Source organism: Petaurus breviceps, unplaced genomic scaffold (assembly GCF_028583685.1).
Source record: "Petaurus breviceps papuanus isolate PSGF00001 unplaced genomic scaffold, PetGlider_PUasm1.0 189, whole genome shotgun sequence".
Taxonomy (NCBI): domain Eukaryota; kingdom Metazoa; phylum Chordata; class Mammalia; order Diprotodontia; family Petauridae; genus Petaurus; species Petaurus breviceps.
Window position 1 is genome coordinate 28204325 of NW_027185809.1, and position 20786 is coordinate 28225110.

The 20786-nt window shown below is 39.2% G+C and overlaps 1 protein-coding gene across 1 annotated transcript in view; it reads left to right on the top strand.

Moving 5' to 3' along the window:
- RGS6 (regulator of G protein signaling 6) overlaps positions 1 to 20786 on the top strand; it is a 714417-nt gene that overhangs the window by 649264 nt on the left and 44367 nt on the right.

Genomic DNA, 20786 nt, shown 5'->3' on the forward strand with positions numbered 1-20786 from the left:
GAAATCCACAACACACACACACACACACACACACACACACACACACACACACACACACACACACACACACACACACACACCCCAGAACATCAACTTTAGTAAATTCTCTTCACTCCAGTAGACCATCTCAAAATGACTAATAGGGCCTCTGAACACTTTATATTGTATATTCTATGAAGACCAGAGTCATATCTTATATAATCTTTTTTTGTATAGAATAGACCTCTTTTGGAGTCCTGCTTCTGATACCTACCAGCTGTGTGACCCTCTCGGTGCCCGGTAAAACTTAGGGAGTCTCTTAAATGATAAGTTGAGGAATAGGTATGGATCTGCATTTTCTCACAGGGAACGCCCCATACTAATGAAATCTCAGGACTAGTCCAAATAATAACTTCTTCCAGTGCTTAGTGCAATGCTCTAAATGCTTAGTAAAATATTTGTTGAAGTAAAGACTTCTTATTTAATTATAACCTTTCATAAAAGGATTTGATCTGTAAAACTTAGACTCAGTCAAAATGCTGCACCCAAGGACCTACAAGGCTTACATGTGGCATTAAGGCTACAGGTTCCCCACCCCTGCAAATGTGGGGGCAAGACCAACCTTCTCTAAGGTTCTATAGACTGTGACTTGAACTCTCTGCTCTCAGACATATTTCTCTTTCATGGGTTCTATACTTGTTGCCAGGGACTTCAGAGTCTGATTTCTTCTAGGACTTAGCAGCCCCAAGTTCTAGACACAGCATTGTGTGGGCAAGTAACTTTCCTTTTCTGATCTTCAATATACTCTTCCACTAAATGGGGATGATTATACCTTACCCACATACATTATGGAGTTGTCCAAAGGATAGTACTGAAAGTGCTTTTAGTAAGTAAAAAGCAAATGCAAGAAGAAAAATTAATGGAGGAGAAGAAAATAGTAGCCTAGACATTTCCCAGGAATCCCCCTCTGTTCAATAAGAAACATTTACAAAATATGCCGCTGTGCATGTCTTTGGAAGAGGGCCCATGGGTAGGAATTAATCAATAAGTATTGTTTGGCTCTTATGTATAAGACTCAATAAATAGAATAATGAGTTAGGTCCAGAAGTGAATAGGAGAGCTGCCTGGACTGCCTTTGGCAAATTGTAAAGTTCTTTTAAAGGCCCCAAGCTTCTCCCTGAAACAAAAGTCCATCTTTGAAAAAAAATATTTGAAGTATAATCTTTTTATTGATGCCTTTTGTTTTTTGCATTACATTCATCTCCAAATACATTCATCTCCCCAGTTACCCAGCAATCCAGCTCTTACAATGAAGATTAAAAGAGACAAAAAAAGCAGTTTTCCAAATTGACCAAAACATTAATAATAGCTAATATTCACAGAGCATTTGCTATGTGCCAGGCACTGTGAGAAAAGAAGCACTTTACAATTATTATCTCATTTGATCTTTACAGTGGCCCTGTGAGATAAGTGAGATATCATGCCCATTTTACAGATGAGAAAATTGAGGCAAACAGAGTTTAAGTGACTTGCCCAAAATTACACAGCTAGTAAGTGTCTGAGGCTGGATTTGAATTCCAGTCTTATCCACTGTGCCACTCTACCTTGACCATGTCTAAGATTATATCTAATATTCCATAACCATACATTCTCATCTCTGAAATGATGGAATTACAGCTTTTCTCCAAGACTAAGATTACATTTCATAAAATTTGGGTCTTTTTTGTCCTTTCCATTTATATCGTTATAGTTACTACATGAATATATACATACACACACGTATATATGTGTGTATATGTGAATATATGTATACATATGTTGGTATATGTATATGTGTATATTTTGTGTATATACTATACACACACACACATATATATCTTTACTGGTTTTGCTTACTTCACTCTACATCAATTTATATAAATCTTTTCATGCTTCTCAGAATTCATTATATGTGTTATTTCTTACAATATTATGATATATTCCATTCTAATCACATGCCACATTTTTGTAGCTATTCCTAAATCAATGAGTATTTCTTCCCAATTTTTTACTACCACAAAAAAGTGCTACTATGACTATAGGGCCTTTCTTTCTATCTTTTACCTCTTGGGGTAAAATATGTCTAACAATAGAGTCCCTGGGTCAAAGGATTGGACATTTTATTCATTTGTAATAGAATAAGCCCAAACAGCTTTCCAAAGTGGACCAATTCACAGTTCCACCAACAGTGCATTTGCAGAAACATTACTCTTCAGGTGATGTTGTATGGTTGTAACCCATGGAATAAAAGTCTGCCACCCTCCTGGTACAAGTCATCATCCCAAGTCTGGTCTATTGTAATAGCCTGCTGGTTGGTCTGCCTGCCACAAGTCTGCCCGCTCCAGCTCCTCCTCTATTCAGCTGTCAAAGTTATCTTCCTAGATCACAGGTCTGAGCATGTTGTACCCCGACTCAATAAACTCTAGTGAATCCCTGTTACCTTCCGGATTAAATACAAAATCTTCTGTTTAATATTCAAATCCCTTTGTTAGTCAAAGCCCAAAGCCCTTGCCCACCTTCCCAGTCTTCTTATACCTTCCTTAAACCTCCTCACACATTCTTTGCTCCATTGACGATGGGCTCGGTGTTATTCCTTTAACAAAACATTCCTTCTCTTCCCTCTGGGGATTTTCACCAGCTGTTCCCCAAGCCTGAAATGTTCTGCCTCCTCATCTCTTCCTTCTGACTTCCCTGGCTTCCTTAACATCCTAATAAAAATCCCACATTTCATAGGAAGTCTTTCCTGATCCCTCTTAATTCTAGTCCTTTCTCTGTTGATTATTTCCTTTTTATCCTTTGTGTGCATGACTTGTTCGTGCTTATTTGTTTGCATGTTTTCTCCCCCAGTAGATTGTGAGTTCCTTAAGGTCAGGGACTGTTTTTTACCTTTATTTGTATCCCCAGTGCTTAGCATAGTGCCTGGCCCATAGTAGGTGCTTTAAAAATGGTTATTGATCGACTGACTGACTGACTGACTGCAAAGAATTAGAGTGGAAGATCGGCGGTGAAGGATCATGTGGTAGGGGTAAATAAGTTGCAACATATTATAGATAAGGAATTATGTAGGAGAAGCTGGGTAAAAGATTTAATATAAGAAATGTATGGGGGCAGCTAGGTGGTGCAGAGAATAGAGAAAAGGCCCTGAAGGACCTACCTTCAAATCCAGCCTCAGACACTTAGCACTTTCTAGCCACGTGACCATGGGCAAGTCACTTAACCCCAATTGCCCTACTTTCCCCCCTCCAAAAAAGAAAAAAAAAGAAATGTATGCTCAAAATGAATGAGTTTTTCATCCATTGCAAATGAAGGATTACCAATGAACCTATTCTATTGACCTTCTCACCATGTCAAGAGAATAAATGGAAGAATTCCTACAAGTTGAATGGAATTGTTCTGGCAAACAGGACGCAGACAAGAGAGGAATAGGATGGTCTAGCTTTGGGGGGCTGTAATCTGTATCCCCGGAGGAAAATATCCACAACATTGAAATGACAAAGCCATTGGTATATCAAAGCCTCAATACAAGGGGACAGTCGTCTCTATCACGTGAAGATAGGAAACTGCATAGAGACTGGCTCCTACATCTCTTCCCACTATTCTCCTGATTGAAGAATCACTCTAGCCAAGTTGATCCATTTTCTTCCTCAAGATGTGTCATGAACTTTCCCACCTCCTTGCCTTTGCTAGCATCATTCCTCTCTGCCTGCTCTCAGAGAGACATAAGTCCAGAAAAAGATAACCATAAAACAGCATGAAACAAAAGCCAAACAAATGGTGCATACCAGTACTGTCAAACTCAAATATTTATTTTACTAAATATTTCCCAATTATGTTTTCATTTGTTTTAGGTAATAGGGAGCATGGGGGGGGTACCATGAACATAGACAATGAATGTTGCAGACTCTCAGAAGTGAAGACTCCACTTCCCATTGCTATGGTCAGGAAAACTTTCTGGAGGAGGGTGTTTGGAGGTAATTCCTGAAGAATAGTAGTAAGAAATGCCCCTATTTGGCAGGGCAGATAGTGGTAGAAGTGTTAATCACTGAAGGGGAGGAGGGATAGGAGGAGGGAAGCTAAGAGGTGGGAAATGTATGGGGTTTGGGGAAAAGGAAATAGAACAGTTTGGCTGGAGTCAAGAATCAGGAGATTAATGAGAGATGGGGTGAAGAATGAGCAGCTAGGTGGCACAGTGAATAGAGTGATGGACTTGGAGCCAGGGAGACTCATATTCCTAAGTTAAAATATGGTCTCAGATACTTACTAGCTGTGTGACCTTGGATAAGTCACCTGTTTGCCTCAGTTTCCTCATCTGTAAAATTAACTGGAAGAGTAAATGGCAAACCACTCCAAGATCTTTGCCAAGAAAACCCCAGATGGGGTCACAAAAAGTTGGACATGACTGAAATGACTGAAGAATAACAACCATGTACAAAATACTGTTCTAGAACCTATGAAGCAAAGATAGACAATGACATAGCTTTTAGGATTTTATGATCTGTTAGGCTATGTCACACATGTCAGGACCAATGCAAAGGTACCCTTTCCCTTTATCTTACTTTCCTCCCTCTTCTATCAGCTTCTTAGCCACCCAGAACCTGTCTGAACTGCTTGACTGCTCACATCTTGCTTGCATGAAATGGGAGTCACCAGCTCTCTTTCTTCCGATGCCATGGAGGACTGCCCGGACTTCCCATCTTTTTGGCCTTTGCACCCTCCAGATGCCCAGCACCACCATCTGACCTAATATTCTATTCATGCTGCATATAAAATTACATAAGACCAATAAAGAATGGCAGATCTAGGACCACACTGCTTGAAAGAAGAGCAAGCCTTTAAAATATATATCACAGTGGCTAAGTAAATAGAAAGGGACATGATAGAACTCAAGATACTAAGGGCAAAATCAAAGAATTTCAGAGATGGAAGGGACCACTATACTTACCTATACCTGAAATAAGAATTCTGCCCATCACATACCCAGCAAATAGTCGTTTAGCTTTTGCTTAAAGACTTCCAGGTGCCTATAGAACTAATAGAATGAATCTAATCCTTGGTCTTTATTATAAGTCTTGAAATATTGAAAGTAGTAGATAGAGCACTGAATTTACTGGGTCCAAATCCCACCTCAGATACTTACCCTGACCAAGTCACCTAACCTCCCTGTGTCTTTGTTTTCTTATATATAAAATGAAAACAATTGCATTCAAGGGCCCTTCCAGTGTTAAATCTGCCATTCTGTGATTACCAAATCTTCTCTTATTCAGATTAAGTATTCCAAGTCCCTTCAATTGATTTTCATGTAGCATGAACTCAAGGCCCACTGCCATCTTAGTTAATCTCTAGTTCATCCTATAATGTGGCACCCACAGTTGAACACGACATGCCAGAAAGTACCTGACCAGAGAGTACAGAGTACCTATCACCTCCTTATTCCTAGAAGTTGTGCCTTTCTTAATCCGACCTAAGAACACCTTAGCAGAGTTAGCTAATGACCTCACACAGTTTCCTCCAGCCTCCACCTGGTACCAACTTAATTCTCATTCTTTGTGCCTTAAAAGATTTGACACTCTCTTGACATCTCATTCATTGCCAAGATTTCCCAACCACCTTTACCAACATGTCTCAAACATCCAGAACAATGGGTAAGATTGCAATCTTGTGTCTTCTGTCCTAATCCTCCTGCATTACTTGGGTTTGAAAGCACCTCAATGACACAGTCCTTTTACCTACATCCTACTTAAATCCTCACCTACACAGAGCATTAAACATCATAGATATTCAATAAAAATTGGTAAATTGACAATGGAGGCCTAAATTATAGCCCTCTTTAGAATATACACTATAAATGGAAGGAGAGTAAGTCGTCCATTGTTTGGGGGGTTGCTCAGGATTGAAGCCTCTTTGAAAAACAAAGATATATTTCATACCAAGTATTCTGGGGTCAAACATTTTTTCCAAGTAACAGTACATCATTTCTAGTACTCAGCCATCATCAGCCCCATGAAGTAACCAAGGAGACACTGCTCAGGCCAGTGGCAGAGTGTGAGCTAAGAGATACTCAGAAAACTTGACAAGCCACCATCTACCTTAAGTATCAGTGGAACGTCTCAGCTCCCCATTGTTGGATATGATATCCAAATGCAGATTTTTTTAAAGAGGCCTCATTTGAGCATACAACTTCTATCATTTACTTAAAACAAAAACACTCCAAAGTGCCATTTTTTTCTCAAATCTCCAGTGAATGGAAATCTTTCCAGCCTCCCAAAAGCACAGTATGGCAGGGGCCGTTGTATACCAGTATCACAAGACTACATTACATTTCCTGAAATTAATTTTAAATTGGATGGCATTTCCTGGTATATACCCAAGCCAAGCATATCTTAATAAGGAATGCCACTACCCTACAGATTCTTATTTCATCTTGTGGGTGATTTATTATGGGAGACAGAGAGCAAGTGATGGAGGAAAAGAAACCTTTTTAAAAAGCCCTTTTTACTTATGATTGGTCTGATCATTACATGAAAAACTATTACTTCTATGAGCAAATATCTTCAAGGAATTGAATTCTTTTTCACAATTAAATTTTATTTTTTCAATGAACAAAAACCCATGTTGTCTCCTTCCCATTTATGCCCCTCCCCTCCATTGAAAGAAAGAAGAAATAGAAAAATGCTAGTCTTTAGGTAAATACATGGTCAAGCAAAACAAATTCCTGTATTGACCACATCCAAAAAATGTCTTCTGCACCCTGAATCAAAGAATTGAATTCTATAGTTAGTTGTCTCTTGGCCCCGTCCTTTACTGTTTCCAGGATGCAGACTTTTCACAAAGTTCAGTGACCCTACAAGCAGGGGGAAAAAATACTTTCCTAAGTCAACTCCTCTATGTTTGTTTGTGTTAGAAGGCAAATCACCATTTATCTTTGTAGTAATCCCTGCCTAGAAGAGTGATTTAAATATGTTCAAAGAATGCAAGCTTCCAGTACATTGAACTGAATGCAGATTACTGATGAAGGATCAATCATGTCTCCCCTCTAGTGGTACATTCTATCCATCAAAGCAATTGCCGTACTATAACAATAATATTAGCTAATATTTACATAACACTTAAAAGTTGGCACAACACCTTACAAATATTATCTCATTTGATCCTCATACCAATCCTGGGATGTAGGTGCCATTATTATTGCCATTTTACAGATGGGTAAACTAAGGCAGAGTCTAAGTGACATGCCTGTGCTCACACAGCTAAGATGTGTCTGAGGCTGAATTTGAACTCAGTCTTCCTCATTCCAAGTCCAGGGTTCCCATTCATGGACCAAAATGATAGATACATTTAAGTTCCTAAAGATTTCATAGAGAATCACCTAGAGATAACTTTTTTTTTCCTTTTGGAGGGCAATTGGGGTTAAGTAACTTGCCCAATGTCACATGGCTAGATTTTTGTGTAGGTGTTAAGTGTCTGAGGCCGGAACCAAACTCAGGTCTTCCTGACTCTAGGGCCGATGCTTTATAGAGCTAACTTTTATCATCATTTCAACATCATATACATATATGGATATGGCATATAGATAGCTAAGTGGCATAGTAAGAGCTTAAAAAATGATAGGAGTCAGTTATCTGCCATGTAATAATAATAACATATATGTATGTGTGTATAATATATAATACATACATGTATAATATACAATACATAATAATGTGGAATATTATATTAGTCAACATGTTATAATAATAGTGCTGTATATGTTTGTGTGTATATTTGTACATATACATACATACATGCATACATGCATACATAAACATATATTAGATGGAGAAGGAAATGTCAAACCATTCCAGTATCTTTACCAAGAAAACCCCAAAGAGGGTCATAAAGAGTTGGACAAGAATGAAAATGACTGAAAAACACCATTTATAGAGCGCTTACTATGTGCCAGGCACTGTGTTAAGGACTTTCCAATTATCTCACCTGATTTTCACAACAACCCTGGAAAGGTAGTACTATTGTCATCCTCATTTTATAGATAAGAAAATTCAAGCAAATTGAGGTTAAGTGACTTGCCCAGGGTCACACAGCTAGTAAGTATCTGAGACTCAGGTCTTGAACTCAGGTCTTCACAACTCCATTGTGCCACCTAACTCAGTGAGCTAACAGATACCCAGTGTCAAAGTACTCAGTGTAACCTGTAAAGGAGATAGGAACAAATTAAGCTAGGTGGGACAGTGGTAGTGTGCTGGGCTAGGAGTCAGGGGGAATCTGAGTTAAGTTCTTGCCTCAGAAACTTGCTGGCTTTGTGACTCTGGACAAATCATTTTACCTTATCATGCCTCAGTTTCCTCATCTGTAAATTGAGGGAGTTAGAGCTCTAAGAGCTTTTCCAGTTCTAAATCCATGATCCTATAATTACAAAGGTGATGTCACTAAGGGTATTCAGATCTTGAATAGGGAGATATGCCAAAGAAGGGGGGAAAGCGTATTTTAACCTTGTTAGGACAACCCGGCTCCTCCTGGTGATACCCTTACACTTATATCAAACAGACATCTGTCTGGCTATAACTTCCATCCATTACTCCTACTCTTATCATGTAGGGCTGAGAAAAACAAGCCTAATCCTTCTTCCACATAACAGTTCTTCAAATTCTTGGAGGTAGCTATCCCTAGGTCTTCTCTTCTCCAGGCTAAACATTCCTTGTTCCTTCAACTGATTCAGATATGGTGTGGCTTCTAGTCTTCTCAATGTCCTAATCACCCTTGTCTAGAAATGCTCTCCAAAATGATGTCTCCTTGATGGAAATAAATGGGGCTGTTAACTGAAAGACATCCTGAGATTTGGTCAAGGTGCTGAACAGTGACATGGTGGAGAATTTTAGTTGTTCACTTTCTGCTTCTGCCCTGATCTGAATATATGTGGTTTTTAGCACATGGAAGATTCTTTGGGAGGTCAGAATCAGAGAGTTTCTTATTAGGAGCCCAGTATATCTCATGGCTATTCTGGAGTAAAAATAACATTGTCAGTTGATCCCCTAAATCTAAGTAGATGTTCTAAATTTCTCTCAGGAAAATAGAAAAGATTTCTGTTAAATGATAAATGAATGCATTTGAAAGAATACTACTTAGAAATCTACTTAGATCAGATAATCTAGGTTCGAATCTTGATTCTTATCCTTAATGAGGGACTTTGGGTAAGTTACTAATGCTCCTTTGTCCTCAGTATTCTTATCTTTAAAATAAGGGGTTTGGAATCATTGTAGGGTCCCTTGCAACAAAGGTATCATACACACTGTGAGATGTCCAACCAAATTAAAATATAATTAGGAAATATTTAACAAAATGAATCAAAACTCAGTAGAACACAGGTAATGTTAATGTGTGGTTTTCTAAGTGATAGCAGCCTACACAGAGCATTATAGACAGTTTAGTGGACCCTGTTTTTATTTTAATTTGTGTCTTACAACCCTACTATTCGGTAACCTAAAAATTATAACTAATGCCATCCTTTTATCCCTCATCAACACTCCCTGTCCCTGCCACTGCAACTACTGGTTTTCTAATAAGAAAGAAGTCATCAGACTGTTCTAAAAATTTTTTTAATATTTTAATTCAGTAGCTGGTAAAGATGAGATGGGGGATTTATTTTATGGCTCGTTACCCTAACTCCGCAATACTATGTAAAATAGAAAATGGATTTACACTGATCTAAAAATGCCATGTGTGCAAGGAATCATTGAACATTCTGTCTGCTTCCTGCTGCAAAGAAAGGTGGAGGGTGGCACAAAAGAGACATTGTGTAACAAAGTCAAGTGAAAGAGAATATATAGCTATCCTCAAGGTCTAAACCAACTATTGCCTACAAATAGGAAATGTTTTAACAAGTTTGCTTACAGGCTTTAACATTTGGTGTTGTATGTAATTGGAATGTGCCAACTTGGAGAGGGGAGAAGGAATGAAACAAGCATTTATTAAGTCTCTATGTGCCAGGCACTGTGTTAAATACTTTACAAATATCATTTCATTTGACCCCTGCAACAACCCAAGGAGTTAAGTGTTATTATTGTCTCCACTTTACAGTTCAGCAGATTAAGGCAGGCAAAGGTTAAGTGACTTACACTGCTAAATGTCTATGGTCGGATTTGAATTCAAGTCTTACTAATTCCAGACCCAGCACTCTACTCCCTGGGCCACAAGCTTCCTGTTCTGTTATTGCTATCACAACCATATTGGTAGTTGAAAATGAATATTAAGAAGAAAATCATAAAGTTCATTTGAAAGTATGAGACAAATGTCCATTTTTAATGGTTAGCATGATCTTGGTTAGAATTCCTAGCATGGGAACCCCCCAGGAGGAGGTCCATATTCTGATGATCATAAGTGCTTGGGATTTTGTGCCTCAAGTAGAGAACCCCAAACAGCATTCTCTCCACAGAGCATTCACCTAGAAGTAACTAACTCATGGGGATGAATGTTGCCAACCAAAACAGCACAACTATTGCCAGTCCCCTGGAGATTCCCTACTTCTTTTTATGGGTATGAACCCCTCACCTATCTCTAGCAATGATGATATTGTTCAGTTGTGTCCAACTCTTTGTGACTCCATTTGGGGTTTTCTTGGCCAAGATACTGGAGTGATTTGCCATTTCCTTCTCAAGCCCATGTTACAAATGAGGAAACTGAGGCAAACAGGGTAAAGTGACTTGCCCAGGATCACACAGCTAGTAAGTATCTGAGACTGGATTTGAACTCAGGAAGATGAGTCTTCCTGACTTCAGGATGGGCAATCTATCCACTGCACTACCCTTCTAACAATAATAAGGGTACAAGTTAGAGGTCAGAGTAAGGGGTAGAATCCATCTGTAGCAATGATAATGACCTTACCTGTGTATAGGGCTTTATAATTTCAAAAGAATCTTTAACTTCCTTTATTTCATTTGATGGCAATATCAAATGCTACTTAATAAAACCTTTGGCTAGGAGTAAATCATCCAACCTGTCTGACCCTCATTCAACAGAATAAGGAGGTTGGATAGGAGTCCTGATAATTCATTCACGAATAACTCTGGAGTAAACTACTAATGATGATAATGTGGTATGTACCAGCTGTCGTTGCTCAGTCATTCAATTGTGTCCAACTCCTCACAATCCCACTTGGGGTTTTCTTGACCAAGATACTGGAATGGTTTGCCATTTCCTTCTCCAGCTCATTTCACAGATGAGGAAACTGAGGCAAACGGGGTTAAGTGACTTGCCCAAGGCCACACAGTTAGTAAATGTCAAGGCTCAATTTGAGCTCGTAAAGAAGAGTCTATCTGACTTCATTCCAAGCACCCTATCCACTTCGCCTCCTAGCTGCCTGCTATCTACCTGTACAATATCCACAAAAGGGTTGTTGGCTCATAGGGTCCTAGCCCTAGAGCTGGAAGGGACCTCAGAAACCATCTAGCCCAAATTCCTCTTTTTACAGATGAGGAAACTGAGGCCTATTGAACTTAATTGACTTGTGGAAGAGTTGACACAGATAATAAGTATAGGATCAGGGGATCATAAAACTCTATCCGGAAATAATCTCAGAAGCTAACTAGTTCAACTCCATTATACACATGAGAAAACTGAGGTTTGAGGAGAGGGGAAGGGAACATTTATTAGGCATCTATTATGTATCAAACCTTTTGCTAAGCCCTTTTTAAATATGATCTCACACAATCCTCACAACAACCTTGTAAGCTAGGTGCTGTGATTATGCCCGTTTTACAGTTGAGGAAACTGAGGCAGAGGTTAAGTGACTTACCCAGTCACACAGCTACTGAGTTTCTGAGGCTGCATATGAACTCCCTTCACTGTGCCCAGCACTCTCTCTACTTTGCTGCCCAGAAGTAGCAGTACCTTCCTCTGATATACATGTTCTATTTTTTTTTCTTTTTGGTGGGGGAAAGGCAGGACAGTTGGGGTTAAGTGACTTGCCCAATGTCACACAGCTGGTAAGGGTTTAGTGTCTGAGGTCAAATTTGAACTCAGGTCCTCTTGACTCCAGGGCCGGTGCTCTATTTACTGCACCACCTAGCTGCCCCTCATGTACAAGTTCTTAAACTCCTGCAACTTCCAATATTATGCCAGGAAGCATAGGGGAATGGAAAGAAAGTTGGAGAGAGCTACACCTGCAGGAAGAAAAATATGGCCCTTCTGAATCCTAATGAGAACTTTTGGCTCCTAGGCAATTCCTCCATCTGAGTGGTTTCCAAGAGGATATTTTGGAACAGGACAAATGAGTCCCTTTCTGTTTTGGGTCTCCAGAGCAAAGACAAGGATGCAAAGTTATTTTAAATGGTTCAGCTGCTCTGACATCCTTGTCTCATCCTCCCAAGGTCCCAGGTAGCTGGCTGCTTGCCTTCTCCTATTCCTGCGAGGGTCATGGTCGTTTATCTGTAAAGGAAGGAAGGATCTTGTGGCAAAACATTGATTTGCAGCAGGTGCAGCTTAGATTCAGCTCTCACAGGTCCCTCAGAAGTCATTCTTTTTGGATTCCCTTTTACCCCTCTAAGCAAATGGGCCTTTCATTATTAAGTCCTCAGCCTAAGGAAAGGAAATGGTGGTGGAAGATCTTATCAGAGTTGACTCCCCTACACTGTAACTGTCAACTACTACAGGGGCATGATTTCCTCTGTACCTTGGAGAACCAGTGGTGGGGACGGTTGTTAGCAGGGTTTAGTATTCTTTCATCCTTGACCTAAGGGAAATCAACCCTTTCTCTACTGCAGCAGGTTCTTTTCAGTAAGAAGCTTTCTAGTGGTTTTAAACATTCACAATTTATTTTGCTACATCCCTAAATACACACACACACACACACACACACACACTTCTGGTAAAAAACAACTCCCCCACTTCTTGAGTGTAGATATGGGTTTGGGTGGGGCACCTTGCATATTATGCGTTCTCATGTTCCCATTAAATCAGCGCTCTTAAGACACAGGCAAAAGGCTGAGTGTGGTTGCACATGCCAGTCATCCTGGCTACCAGGGAGACAGAGGTTGGTAGATCTCTAGAGCTCATCAGTTATGAGCTGTAGTAGGCTAAGCCAATTGCATTGTCTTATTGAGTTTGACATTAATTTGTTGACCCCTGGGAGCATCTGACAAAGGTTGCCTAAGGAGGGGTAATTTGGCCCAGGTTGGACACAGAGCAGGTCAATATGCCTCTCAGTAGTGGGCTCAGCCCATGAATGTCCCCAGCAATTCCAGCAGATGAGATAGAGAGGAAGGAGGGAATAAGCATTTATATTGTGCCTACCTTGTATCAGGTACTATGTTAAGCACTTTTACATTTGATCCTTACAACAACCCTGTGAGGTAGGTGACATTATTATCCCCATTTTACAGCTGAAGAAACTGAGGCAAACAGAAGTTTAAGTGATTTGCAGGAAGGATGGAGCAAAAGACCCATGCATTCTTACCCACAGGCTCTTTCCAAAATAGTGAGAGTTGCTACCCAATAGCCTTCCATACGCACTGTGCTTGGCAGAAATCGGGTCATGAGTAAAAGGACTGTTGAAGCCAGAACCTATCCCAGTATCTCAGAGTGGTAAGGATCCTCCATGATCCTCCATCAACTTTATACTTTAACAGGAACCACCTCTATGAAATCATGGACTAATTGTTGGCCAGTCTCTGTTTGATGACCTTCAGAAAATGAGAACCCACTATTTCTAAAAATGGTCTATTTTACTTTTGGACAACCCTAAGTGTTAGAAAGTATCTTCCTAGTGAGTGGTGCAGCAGATAGAGTGCCAGGCCTGGACTCAGAAAGACTTGTCTTCATGAATTCAGATCTAGTCTCAGACACTTACTTACTAGCTGTGTGACCCTGGGCAAGTCACTTCATCCTGTTTGCCTCAGTTTCCTCATCTGTAAAATGAGCTAAAGAAGGAAATGGCAAACCACTCCAGTATTTCTACCAAGAAAAATACATGAAATTGGGGTCAAAAAGAGGGGGCTTGACTGAAATAATGCAACAACAATAACAAATTTTCCTTACATCAAGTCCAGACCTATACCTTCTTCACCTTCTACCCATTACTCCCGATTCTGCCCTCTCTGGGGTCAAGCAGAAAACCGCACCTAAAACCTCATCTTGAAGCCTTTCCTCATCCCTCTGAAGGCCAATGCTTTACTTCTGCTGATTATTTCCAATTTATCCTGTGTGTGTCTTATCTGTGTACGGTTTGGGCTTTTGCACATTGTCTCCCCTACTTGACTTCTCCATAGCAGGGACTGCCCTTTGTTTCTCTTCATGTCCTCAGTTCTTAGCGTGGTGTCCGACAAATGGTAGACACTTAATAAATACTTACTGACTGACTCTCCTACATGAGTCCTTTAAATACCTGAAGTTAACTATCATTGACCTCCTAAGTCTTTCCTTCTGCAAGTTAAGCATCCCCATTTCCTCCAATTGATCACTGGCATTTTCTCCAGTCTTCTCATCAGAATCACCCTTCCCTTCCTATAACTCACTCTTTACTAACCTTGGGCTTTGTAAATATGGTGCTATATCAAGGAGAGTTAAACTGACTAGGAAACTAGGTGTGTTTGGGGGTGTAGGGGAAGGGGAAAGGGCCAACATATTACCAGGCCTTTTCTTGCTTTCTCCTTTCTCTTCTTCACCCCTCTACTGGAGATTGGCTCCCCTGTGAGTGGCACACCACTGCCATAGCAGCCACTCGGTCGAAAATACCTTTCTGATTCAGTGATGCTGTGAGCTAATCCACAAATACAATAAGAATAATGTGGATGGAGGTAAATTAGGGAAGCAATAGCTATGTGCCAAAGCCTCCCTTTTAACTATCTTTAGACTTTAAAGAAATTTTCTTTTTGTTATGATGACTTTAACATCAACATTTCTGTATCCAAAGAACAGAAAAATAGGACTGTATACAGAATTGTGACTCTCCGTTGCAGGCAGCTTATTTTTTATGTGCACATTAAACTTAGCACAGTAGCATCAACACTGCCCTGCTAGCCTTTGTTCTCTTCTGAATTTCCTTCTGATCTGTCATAGATAGATAGATGTATATATGGATGGATAGATAGATGTATTTAATGTTTCTTTGATGCTTTTTTCTTTCTTTTTTTACACATAACTATCATTACTGTATCCCCAAACACACCCACACAACTGTTTTTAGACTTTTGGGCATAACAGTAGATAGGACACAGGACTTGGAGTCAGAAAGACCTGGGTTCAGATCCTGCCTCAAACATTTACTAGCTATTTGACCCTAGACAAGTCACTTACCTCTGTCTGCCTCAGTTTCTAGAGATACATTTGCAAAATTATGGGGTTGGATTTGATAGGCTCTAAGATTCCTTCTAGCTCTAAATCTATGACCTATGATTCTATACTTAATGGATTCTGCTTTACTGATGGCAGAAAAAAAATGTAGTTTTTATATGGAAACCCATATGGTCATATGACAATGATGGGGGTGATGATTATAATCACCAGTGAATACCAAACTCCCTGAAAAATATTTGTAAGAAATGATTAAAAGATATTTACAGACATTTTTCAGAGAAAGAAATCCAAACATTAACAGTCATATAAAAATGCTCTAAATCACTAATAGTTAGAGAAACACATATTAAAACCTTCCTTATGATCATTCCTGCTGTGGTGGAGGGGCTTGTGTAACTCAATGAAACTATGAGGAATGCTGTGCATGGTTACCCAAGATGGACAGGTCATAGTAGAGAATTCTGACAAAAGGTGATCCCCTGGAGAAGGAAATGGCAAACCACTCCAGTATCTTTGCCAAATGATAAAAGATATGACACTGGAAATGAGTTACTCAGGTTGGGGGTCTACCACATACTATTGGGGAAGAATGTAAGACAGCTACAAATAGCTCTGGCAAGAATGAAGTGGCTAGGCCAAAGCTTGCAGGAAGTTCAACCATGGATGTGTCTGGTGATGAAAGGAGAGTCCGATTCTGCAAAGATCAGTATTGCATAGGAACCTGAAGTAAGATCTATGAACCATATATAGGCATACGAAGAAGTGCTCTAAATCACTATTGATTAGAGAAATGAAAACTAAAACAACTCTGAGATACCACCTCATATCTATAAGATTAGCTAATATGACAAAAAAGGAAAATGATAAATGCTGGAAAAGATGTGAAAAAAGTGGGAAACTGATACACTGTTGGTGGATTTGTGAACTGATCTAAACATTCTGAAGAACAATCTGGGAATATGCCCAAATGGCAACCAAACTGTGCATATCCTTTGATCTAGCAACATCACTAGTAGGTCTTTATCTCAAAGAGATCATAAAAAAGTGAAAAGAACCGACATTGGCAAAAATATTTATAGCAGCCTTTTTCATGGTGACAAAATATTGGACCTTGAGGAGATACCCATCAATTGGGAAATGGCTGAACAAGCTGTGGTATATAAATGTAATGGAATACTATTGCACCATAAGTAATGACGAACAGGTAGATTTCAGAAAATCCTAGAAAGAAATGTATGAACTGATGCAAAGTGAAATTAGCAGAAACAAGAAAACATTGTACACAGTATAAGCAACATTGTGTGATGGTCAACTATAAATGACTCAGCTCTTCTAAGCAATACAATGATCCAAGTACAAAGGACTCACAAAGGAAAATGCTGTCCATATCCAGATAAAGAACTGATCAACTCTGAATATAGATAGAAGCATATTTTTTAACTTTATTCTTCCTCACTTTTTTCCTCTTTTGATCTGTTTCTTTCACAATTGTGACTAATATGGAAATATTTTTACATGATAGAACATGTATAAACTATATCAAAATGCCTACTGTTTTCAAAAGAGTGGAAGGAAGGAGAGAAATTTGGAACTCAAAATATTGTAAACATGAATGCTAAAGATTTTTTTGACATGTAACTGGGGGAAAAATACTATTAAAAAAGAAAAGAAAATTAGAGATATCAAGGGGACAGTTTCATGCAAAAATGTGCATGATACAAGACAAAAATGGTAGGGACTTAACAGAAGTAGAAGAGATTAAGAAGAGGTAGCAAGAACATACAGAAGAATTATATAAGAAAGATCTTAAGATCACCAATAACCATGATGATGTGGTTACTGATCTAGAGCCAGAAATTCTGTAGGATAAAGTCAAGTGGGCCTTAGGAAACATTGCTAACAAGTCTAGTATAGGTTTTGAAATTCCACCTGAGCTATTTAAAATCCTAAAAGATGATGCTGTTGAAATGCTGCACTCAATATGCCAGAAAATTTGAAAAACTCAGCAGTGGCCACTGGATTGGAAAAGATCAGTTAATGTCCCAATCCTAAAGAAGAGTAATACAAAAGAATGTTCAAATTACCAAACAATTGCACTCAATTCACACACCAATAAAATTATGCTTAAGATTTTGCAGACTAGACTTCAGCAACATGTAAACCAAGAATTACCAGAAGAGCAGCTTAGTTTTCCAAGAGGCAGAGGAACTAAAGACCAAATTGCCAATATTCACTGGATTATGGAGAAAGCAAGGGAGTTCCAGAATAAACATCTACTTTTGCTTCATTGACCACACTAAAGCCTTTAACTGCATAGATCACAATAAAATGTGGCAAGTCCTCAAAGAGATGGGAGTACCAGATCATCTTACTTATCTTCTGAGAAAACTGCTTGCAGGCTAAGATGCAAGAGTTAGAACCAGGGGCAGCTAGGTGGTGCAGTGAATAGAGCACTGGCCCTGGAGCCGGGAGGACCTGAATTCAAATCCAGCCTCAGACACTTGACATACTAGCCATATGACCTTGGTCAAGTCACTTAACCCCAATTGCCCTCCAAAAAGCAAAAAAAGAGCTAGAACCAAACTTAGAACAACTGATTGGTTTAAGATTGGGAAAGCACAACAAAACGGTATATTGTCACCTTATTTATTTAACTTATATGCAGAGTAAGTTAAGCTAGATGCCAAAATCTAGGGAGGACAAATCAAAAACCAGAATTAGGGTTGCCAGGAGAAATATCAACAACCTCAGATATGTGGATATAAAGCCAAGCACAAGCAGCTTTCCAGAGGACAGCTGCTGTGAACAGCTTTCAAAGGTTCTGATTACATAATACAGTGAACACTCTATTTATTCAGTAACAAATCTTATCAAAACATTCACAGAAAATCAAGGTATAGCATTCACAATGTTACAACTTATCACAGAATATCAAAATACAGCATTCACAATGACATAATAACTCAACAACTTATCACTAAAATGGCCACATAGTTTTCACCAAAGTGGTCACATAGTTTTGAACAAAGATCATTTAGTCAATCAATCACTTAGTAACTCAATCATTCAATAATAAAATACAAAAGGTCAAAGTCCTCCACCCATGGGGCACACTAAGTTACAAATCAGTCACTATTCAATCATCAGTCACTACTCAGTACCCTCTTAAGGGGTAGTGGGAAATACACAAGTCATCCACCCCTTGGTCACAAATAAATCACAATTTCATCATTACTCAGTACCCACAGAGAGGTCTTTTCATCTTGACTTGGGGCAGGCTTTCAGCTGCCATGGCTCCTCTTACATGGTCCCAGTTTTCACCCAAATCTAACCAACTGCCACCTGAGTTCAAAGGCAGAAAGTTCCCAGCTCCTTGTCCAGCTCTCTGTGTAGTTCCTGCTCCACATTGGAGCTCACAGTGTCCAGTCCATCTCAAATCCTTCACAGTCTCTGTTCCTGGGAAGACAAGGCTTAACAAAGCCACAAGAACATTCATGCACATTAACAAAACTACAAAAACATTTGTAAAGAATACCAACACCACAGTCATGCTTCCTCAAACTTTGGCAGCTCCAGCTGGCCCTCGGAAATCCTCAGCAACCTCAGAAGCTCTGGCTGACCCTTGGAAGTCTTCAGCAGCTCCATTCTCAAAATCAAAATCACTTTCTCAATGAAAATGCCAGTCCAGCAGCAGCAGCCCAGCCTTCAGGTGCTCATCCCAAGAAGTTCTGACTTTCCCAGCTTGTGTTCTTCCTTATATACAGTATAGCTCCTCCCTGTTCAGCCCCTTTATGTCACATCATCAATAGGAGTTCCCTGTTCAGTCCCTTCCTGTTATGTCAGCAACAGGGGTTCATACCTTCTTTTTCTTTGACAGAGGCTTAATTTGAAACTAGGTGCTAAGTACCTGTCAGCTTTCCAATACAAAGGGATCTTTAAATTTCATTACCATGACAGTGGATATTACCACTGTCATGACAGGAAGTGAAGACAAACTAATAAGCCTCTTGATGAAGGTGAAAGAGGAGAATATAAAAGCTGGCTTGAAGCTTGACATTAAAAGAAACTAAGATCATGACAATTAGACCCATCATTTCTCTGCAAATAAGAGGGAGAAGAAATGGAAGCACTGGCATAATTCATATTCTTGAGCTCAAAGATCATTGCAGATGGTGGTAGCCATGAAATTAAAAGATGCTTCCTCCTTAGAAGGAAAGCTGTGGCAAATCTGGACAGCAGGCTAAAAAGAAGAGACACTTTCTTGCCAACAGAGATCATAGTTAAAGGTATAGTTTTTCCAGTAGTAATATATGTGAGTATTGGACCCTAAGGAAAGTTGAGCACTGCAGAATCAATGTTTTTCAAAATGTGGTGCTAGAAAAAAATGTGGTGCTAGAGAAGTCTTCTGAGTGTCTCTTGGGCAGCAAAGAGATCAAGTCTATCAATACTTAAAAAAATTAACTCAGATTATTCACTCAAAGGTCAAATACTGAAACTGAAGTTTAAATAATTTGACCACATAATGAAAAGACAGGACTCATTGGAAAAGACCCTGATGTTAGGAAAGATAGAAGGCAAGAGTAGAAGGAGATAGCAGAGGATAGATGGTATCATGAGCTTGGACAGACTTCAGAAGATATTGGAGAATAAAAGGCCATATCATGCTGTCATCCATGGGGTCGGAAGAGTAGGACACAACTGAACAAATAAACAACAAACATTAAAACAACTCTGAAGTACCACTTCACACCCATCAAATTGGCAAAGATAAGAGAGAGGAAAAAGACAAATTCTGGAGGAGCTGTGGGAAAACATACATATATAGAGAGTTGGTAGAGCTATGAATTTGGTCCACTCATTATGGAAAGCAATTTGGAGATATTCCAAAAATGTTATTAAACTATGTAAGCATACTCTTTGACCCTGTGATATTGCTACTAAGTTCATACCCCAAAGAATCAAAGAAAGAGGAAAAGGACTCATATGTACAAAAATATGTATAGTAACACTTTTTATGATAGCAACAGATTAGAAACTGAAAGAGTACCCATCAGTTGGGGAATAACTGAACAAACTATAGTATATGAATGTGGTGGAATACTATTGTTCTGTAAGGAAGGATGAAGGGATGGTTTCAGAGAAACCTGGGAAGATTTGTAGACACTGATGCAAAGTGAAGTGAACAGAATCAGGAGAAAAAATTACATAATAACAGAAAAAAAAACAAACAAGTAAAGACAACTTTAAAAGACTGTTCAACACAGTAACCAACCACAATTCCAGAGGATTCATTATAAGGCATGATTTTGTTGTTCATTTGTTTGAAATTAACAATTGGGTTTTTTTTGGCAAAGATATTGGAGTGATTTGTCATTTCCTTCTACAGATAAGGAAATTTAGGCAAACAGGGTTAAATGACTTGCCCAGGGTAACACAGCTAGTAAGTATCTGAAGCCAGATGCAAATTCAGGAAGATGAGTCTTCCT